This window comes from Dreissena polymorpha, chromosome 2 (genome assembly GCF_020536995.1).
Source record: "Dreissena polymorpha isolate Duluth1 chromosome 2, UMN_Dpol_1.0, whole genome shotgun sequence".
NCBI lineage: Eukaryota > Metazoa > Mollusca > Bivalvia > Myida > Dreissenidae > Dreissena > Dreissena polymorpha.
In genome coordinates, this window is record NC_068356.1 from 108832464 (window position 1) to 108840568 (window position 8105).

General features: G+C 35.4%; 1 long non-coding RNA gene across 1 annotated transcript; it reads right to left on the reverse strand.

Annotated features, from left to right (window-relative positions):
• Positions 1-949: 949 nt before the first annotated feature.
• Positions 950-7418, reverse strand: LOC127868459 (uncharacterized). The gene is made up of 2 exons (XR_008044137.1): positions 6632-7418; positions 950-5954 (listed from the first exon to the last, which is right to left on the reverse strand). It is a non-coding gene; the product is annotated as an uncharacterized LOC127868459 (long non-coding RNA).
• Between the last annotated feature and the right edge of the window lie 687 nt (positions 7419-8105).

Below are 8105 nucleotides of genomic sequence, written 5' to 3' on the forward strand. Positions count from 1 at the left end.
TTTTTTAAATTAAATTTATCAAGCAACTTGTGAGTATTTATTGACCATGCGGGCGGAGTATCACGGTCCAGCGCATTATTGTGTAGGAAACTCCCAACGGTAACCAAACAGTTACCAAACGATTACGGGATTAAATCAAAGCGCTGAAGGCACTGAAGTTGTTCGCTGTTGTCATCATTGATTAGCTTGTGCGCATTGCACAGGCTTATCAGTGTGCACAGGCTAATCTTATGTGACGTGCATTAAGCCCCGTTTTCCCTGAAAGCAGCCAATATCTACAGATTTCAATCATAAACACTAGACAGGCCAATGTCGTCTTACAAGCTGGTATATACACTCACTGCTAGAGGGTATATACACTCACTGCTCATTTGTCGTCTGCTGCAGACAGGCAGCGGTAATCGTCCCTAGCAGAGTGAGTTGCGGTTCTTGCCGTACTTAAGGCTTCTAAGCACATACTGATTTGCAAAATATGCTCTGTAAATTTAGCTGGCCGCTAACGCGACCAACTAAAAATTATAATAACCTCCCTGTTTTTGTCGAATTTTGTGATAACCATTATTCGCATAAGTCACAGGTTAATTCCGCCACGCCAGGTCAATAAATACGCACAATATCTATGAGTTAGCGGTCGATAGTCGCATAATTTGGTATAAATAATTATAATAATAATGCTCAATAAATACGCACAATATCTATGAGTTAGCAGTCGATAGTCGCATAATTTGGTTTAAAGGGATCTTTTCACGCTTTGGTAAATTGACAAAATTGAAAAAAGTTGTTTCAGATTCGCAACTTTTCGTTATAGTTATGATATTTGTGAGGAAACAGTAATACTGAACATTTACCATGGTCTAATATAGCCATTTTATGTATTGTCCTCGGTGGTAATAAAAAGGTCATAGACCGGACGGACTCGTATGACTTGAAGGAAAGAACAAACACAATATTGTTGATTGAAAACGGGCATTTATTATAAAATGCCATAAAAAAGATAAAAATAGAACAGATTCTTTCCAGAAAGGCATAATGGGTGGTATAAACACGCCACACACGTATAAACACATACAAAAACATGAATTTGAATGTGATGACGGCGGAAAAACACGCCCAAAATAAGTATAAAAGAAAAATATTGATGCGTATAACAGTAAAATAAGAAACAAATGTGTTTTACACACAGGTAAAAACATACATAGTAAGGGAGTCAAACTTATGGCGGAGAAGGGGTGGAGGTGGGTTGTTAATTTCGACCATATTGGATACCACGTTAGTCTAGAAGGATCCAAGGGGGCCACACTGAATTTGATTGGTCAAAAGAGCCCATGTGACCCCACACTGAGGTTATACACAAGTAATTAAATATAAGGCTTGAACCAATATAATGTTCAACAATTAAGAAATCGTACAATGACATAAAATCTTTTATGTGTGCATAAAATATTATTTATGTATTGTCCTCGGTGGTAATAAAAAGGTCATAGACCGGACGGACTCGTATGACTTGAAGGAAAGAACAAACACAATATTGTTGATTGAAAACGGGCATTTATTATAAAATGCCATAAAAAAGATAAAAATAGAACAGATTCTTTCCAGAAAGGCATAATGGGTGGTATAAACACGCCACAAAGGGGACCGGAACGGGAACCCCGCCGCCCATGAAGTACGGGAGAGGACCGCAATTCGAAAAGGGGGTAGTTGCCCCTGAATGAATATAAACGTAGCCTTACGATTAAGGTCAGGTAATGTCAAAATTAAGGACAAATAATCATTATAAGCTTTGATTTGTAAATAGCCCCTAGGCTAAAATCATCCATCTGCTAATTAATAACAAATTATAGAACATAGTGAAGTAAATTAAGTGACAACAATAGGATTGGTGTTCAACGATCACTAGAATAAGCATAACTTAATTATATGTGTATGCTCCATAAGAAAAATACTGCCAGAAAAAATCAGTGTTAATAAGAACTGCTTAACCTAATTGTCAACAAGAGTGACTTAGACCTATATGTAAATAATGGGAGCTGCGACCTTAACCGGTCAGACATAAAACAACCGATATTTGTATAAAGTATAAGCGCTAGTAAAAATGATGAAAGACTACCTGCAGCCTTTAACTGTCAGGGAAACATAACTTTTACAGCAAAACAACAAAAGTAAAGTAAGAAGATGCACACTTAAAGGAGTAACAATCATGAAGAAAAACAAACAAACATGTATCTGCGGCCTTAAACTGTCATACAACATAGGAGATATATCCAACAAATAATGGCTTTAATAAACAGCCTTGTTAAAATGTGAAACGTTTGCTTGCAGCCTAAAACTGTCAGGTAAACATAAATTGTACAGCAAAGCTACACACGATAAAATAAGACAATTTACCGGTAAAAGAGTAGGCAATCAATAATATAGTATAATCCCCGATCCGAGCACTAAACCGCCAGACAACATAGGAGATATAGGCAACAGATACTTGCCTTAAACAGCAGCCTTATTAATAGATGAAAAAGTACCTGCAGCCTTAAACTGTCAGGTAAACATAAATTGTAAAGCAAAGCAACGAAAATAAGTATAAAAAAGATGTACCGGTACAAAGTAAGCAATAATATAGTAAAAAAATGGATCTGTGGCCCTAAACCATCATGCATAGGAGATATATACAACAGATATGGCCCTAATTACAGGCCTTTGTTATAGGTGAAAAATTACCTGTATCGATAAGAAAGTAAACAATAATATGTTATACAATGGAGCTGCGGCCTTAAACCAACAAGATGACCAAACAGATGTATACAACAGATTTTGGAATGCAGACTAAGTACAGGTACCTGTTAAGAGGTGAAAATGAATGTGCAGCTTTAAACTAGAAGGTTAACCTTAAATGTACAAGAACCTGACCAAGCAAAATATTAAAATGCAGTGGTTAAGTAGTATCATGAACCCAGTGTAAAACAATGTAGGTGCTGCCTTTAACCATCAGACAACATATGAAAAGTAATGAACACATATTGGCCTTAATAAAGGGTATTGGTAAAATTTTAAATACAATCTGCGCCCTTTACCTATCAGGTAAACATAGATAGTACAGCAGAACAACAAAAGTAAAAATATGTACCCATACAGGAGTAAGCAATCATAAAGTAAAACAATGGAACTGCAGTCTTAAACTATCAAAAAAAAAGGGCAAACATTGCCTTAATAACAGACCTTGGTAATAGGTTACCTGTGGGGTTAAACTGTTGGTTAAACATAAACAGTCAAGCAACACAACAAAAGCAAATTAATAATTGTAACACATAAACAGGGAAAGCAATAATGTAAATAAAGGACCAACTAATTGTTTTTAATGAAAATTCAATACTGCTCCAGCAGCTGGAGTTTCACTTCTTTATAGTGTAGTACAACTATGGAGCTATGGTTTGGAACCGAAAGACAACCAGCATTGGCCTGAAGTACAGGTACCAGTAAATGAGTGAAAGACCATTGGAACAATAAACTGTCAGTAAACATATACATAATATGAAAAACCTTGACAAAAGTAAGATTCGAAATGTACTTGAAAAAGAGCGACCAATCAAAAAGTAATAAACAATTGGGCTGCAGATGTAAACTGGCAGACAGTTAAAGTGACATATACAACAAAAACCAATAATCCAGAGGAATATCTGTGGGAATAACCATATGGAACAGCTCGGGTAACAAGCCCCTGATTTAAAACGTGAAAGAACTGGGCTAACGATTATCGCTTATGAGTAAGCAAAGTAAAAAGGGTAATGGATTATGATGGAAAATATATATGTAATGGTTTTCGAGGACAAAACCTAGGAAACGTATTGCTCTTATTTGGTGTGACTTAGTGGAGCATGTTTATTTACATAGGGATGTGGCAGATCCCTGTGGGGCGACATTCCCTTTAACTCAGAGATATGAAATACTAATATGCCCAACAGTAGCTTCAAAATCTTAGACCCAGAAGCATCTTTTGGGAGATGAAGATTATCGGGCAGAAGGCAATTTTATTCGTATAGTACGCCAACACACAGGTTTATGAACCCCAGGAGTATCATCAGGATATTAATCAAATGAATTGGTATTTTAACAAGTACCAATGGGAAAGATGTGTTGACACTAGAACTGTTAGAATAACTACCCGTAAAGATTGGCATATACGGTAAAATTGGCACATACCAATCAGAAAAACGGGGAAAATAAGTTTAAAACGTTGGTCATAAAAATAGAAATAAGTTTAGTTAGAGGGGTAGAGTAAACCCCAACGATGCCTGACTGGGCAGAAATTAAAAGATAAATATATGCATGGCATGTCCAGATTTCTGAATCAGACGGAACATGTAAGAAGTACAAGCATGACCTGATCTGGTACCCAACTTAGGAAAAATAGCTCCTTTGTAGAGAACTATAGTATCAATATCAGCCTAAACTGAATAACTAAAATCCTGCAGAATATTGAAAAATACAAGCATGGACTGAACTGAATAACTAAAATCATGCATAAATTCAGTTCCTTCGTAGAGAACTACATCCTCAATATCGTCCTGAACGGAATAACTAAAATCAGGAAGAATACTGAAAAATATAAGCAAGGAATGCATAAAACATAGTTCCTTCGTAGAGAACCATAACATCAATGTCAGCCTGAATGGAATACTGAAAATCAGTTTGAATATAGAAAAATATATGCACAGCCTGAATAAATATAGTTCCTTCGTAGAGAACTAAAATCTCAATATCGGCCTGAACGGTCCAACTAAAATCAGGCTGTATATTGTAAAATATAATAAGCAAAGCCTGCATAAACATAGTTCCTTCGTAGAGAACTAAAATATCAATATCGGCCTGAACGGTCCAACTAAAATCAGGCTGAATATTGGAAAATAATAATAAGCAAGGCCTGCATAAACATAGTTCTGCGTAGAGAACTAAAATATCAATATCGGCCTGAACGGTCCAACTAAAATCAGGCTGAATATTGGAAAATAATAATAAGCAAAGCCTGCATAAACATAGTTCTGCGTAGAGAACTATAACATCCATATCAGCCTGAACGGTATAACTAAAATCAGGCTGAATAATGGAAAATATAAAAGCAAGGCCTGCATAAACATAGTTCTGCGTAGAGAACTATAATATTGTTCTGCGTAGAGAACTAATATAACAATATCAGCCTGAACGGTATAAGCAAAATCAGGCCAAATATTGAAAAATAAATAAGCAAGGCCTGCATAAACATAGTTCTGCGTAGAGAACTATAATAACAATATCAGCCTGAATGGTATAAGCAAAATCAGGCCAAATATTGAACAATGAATAAGCAAGGCCTGCATAAACATAGTTTCTGCGTAGAGAACTATAACACAATATAAGCCTGAACGGAATAAGCAAAATCAGGCCGAATATTGAAAAATATAATCAAGGCCTGCGTAAAAATAGTTCCTTCGTAGAGAACTATAACCTCAATATCAGTCTAAACTGAAAAACTTAAATCAGGCATAAACATACTTACTTCAGAGAGAACTAAACCATTAGTATCAGCCTGAGCTGATAACTATAATCGGACATAACATTAAAAATGTATAAGTATGAAATGAGAACTAAAAAACTGAAGATCACTAGATAAAACACAATGTTCTGAAGAGTGAAGTCTTCCTGTTTCTAGCCGTAATTGTTCGTTCCGGTCCTTCGTGGTTTAATGTAGTGTTCAATAAGAAGGGCTGGAAACGTGCCTTATCGTCCCATTGTAGTACTTGTACAGGAAGTGCCAGTCAGTGGACAGGTCCTCTGTATAGGGGTGTTGAGAGGTAGGCAGGTTTAATGTAGTGTTCAAAGGAAGGGCTGGAAACGTGCCTTTTCGCCCCTTTGTAGTACTTGTACAGGAAGGGCCAGCCAGCGGACAGGTCCTTTGTATTGCGGTGTTGAGAGGTAGGCATGGCCTGAAATGATAACTAACAGCGTGCTTATATTATAAAACCAGCAGCATACAGAACAGATGATTAAAATCATTTAAACTTGGTATAATCTTGAAAATATAATGACAGATTACAAAAATTACATTAATATTGCGAAAGAGATTATAAATAATTGTGTCCAAAATCCTATTGTAAAATATACTGTGAGTCGAAAACATAATCAAATGTTAAGAAGAGCTGCTTTTTTATAATTCATAGCGTATATAACCCATGAGTTCAAGATTGTGAATATGATTCACATTGTTCATGACTTAAGTACATAAAGACACATACTGGTAAATGACAGTATATTAAATAGGAAGCATGGCTTTTAGTGACAATAACACTTGAGTGGGTTTTAGAGATAGATACAAATACATATGTCTTGCTTATAATGAGCACAAATGTTATACGTACACAAATACTTGAAACCTGAAACTTGCTAATTTGATGAAACACCTTTGTATATAAGTATATAAAACAAAACGTGTTTACAAAACATATACCTGTACATAAAATTGATATAAAAAATAAGATTGATAGATATTATACTTATGAAGCATTAATGAAAGTATAATAATGGAAAATAGTTTGATAAATAAAAATGTAGAAAGAAACTTCAGCAAGTTTTTGGCATCATAAAGACGCGGTTTTTCATTAACTGAAGGATACGTGAAAGGATATTTCTGTTCTCTGGCTCGGGCTGTGGGATTCCGCAGCTACCGGTCACCTTTACGGACGCTCCTTGGGTATAACCTTATGTGAACTATTGTGACTACAAGTCACAAATAGACTGACCAGATGTGACTACAAGACAAAACTTGAAGGTTAAAATTACAGTGTGACTATAAGACACACCACAAAACATACAAATAAGATATATATATGAATATGAAGCTTTTAAGAATATTAAAAATACTTATAGTTTTTAGTAGTTACGTATTTAACAAGGATATGTTAATGAAAATATTACAACCAAATAATTGCCATAAAGAAAACATTAACAATAATAGCACAACAAAACACATCACAAGAATTCTAAAATACACACGTTGACCATATAAATGAGGTATGGTAATATAGACTAAAATGAAAGGGTGTTTTATTGTTTATTTCATAAAAACGTGATGGCATCTGTTAATGTGACAGTAGGAAACCCAGCTTAACTGATAATACAAATGTGTCGTAAATATACATAAAGTATAAGCCCAGGCTGAACTTAAAATTAAATAAGACAATAATAAATATACAAGATATATAGAGCTGACCCGAATTCATCATCATTCTTAAAAAGGCAGTAAAATTATATTTTAAACAGCCAGAACTTAGACAGGCACAAATGTTAACAAGAAATTAGAATACTTATCTGAACTGAATCAGTATGACTGATACAGGGCAGCGACAACTGTGTAGCTGACCAGCATAAAAAAGTGACTGGCGAAATGCGCTCATTACGCTGTGGGCGCCGCCATCTTGTAAACCTTTCACGGAAGACTGCATATACGTCACAAAGTTTTCTTCACACGGCACTGATAAGCATGTTTACTCGTTCAACTGCCCTTTAAACTTCTAGTATCACACGGGATAACACCATTGGTGTACGTCTTCGTACAACGAGAGATAATCCTTCACATAAACGGAATGAAACGGCATCATATCATATTAAAATTAATCCTTGGAAGTATCGCTTAAGAGCGTAATTGTTAATTTCGACCATATTGGATACCACGTTAGTCTAGAAGGATCCAAGGGGGCCACACTGAATTTGATTGGTCAAAAGAGCCCATGTGACCCCACACTGAGGTTATACACAAGTAATTAAATATAAGGCTTGAACCAATATAATGTTCAACAATTAAGAAATCGTACAATGACATAAAATCTTTTATGTGTGCATAAAATATTATATATGCATCTTTTGACGATTTTAAAAGCTAAAAATTATAAAGCGTTGCAACGCGAAACGATTGAATAATTTGGAGAGTTCTGTTTTTGTCGTTAAATTTTTTGAAACTACGAAGATTGCTTATATAACGTAAAAAATACATTATGAATTTGTAAACGGCGGAATAGCTCAGTAGGCTAAAGCGTTTTTACTTCAGGACTCTGGCAGGACTGCAGGGGTCACCGGTTCGA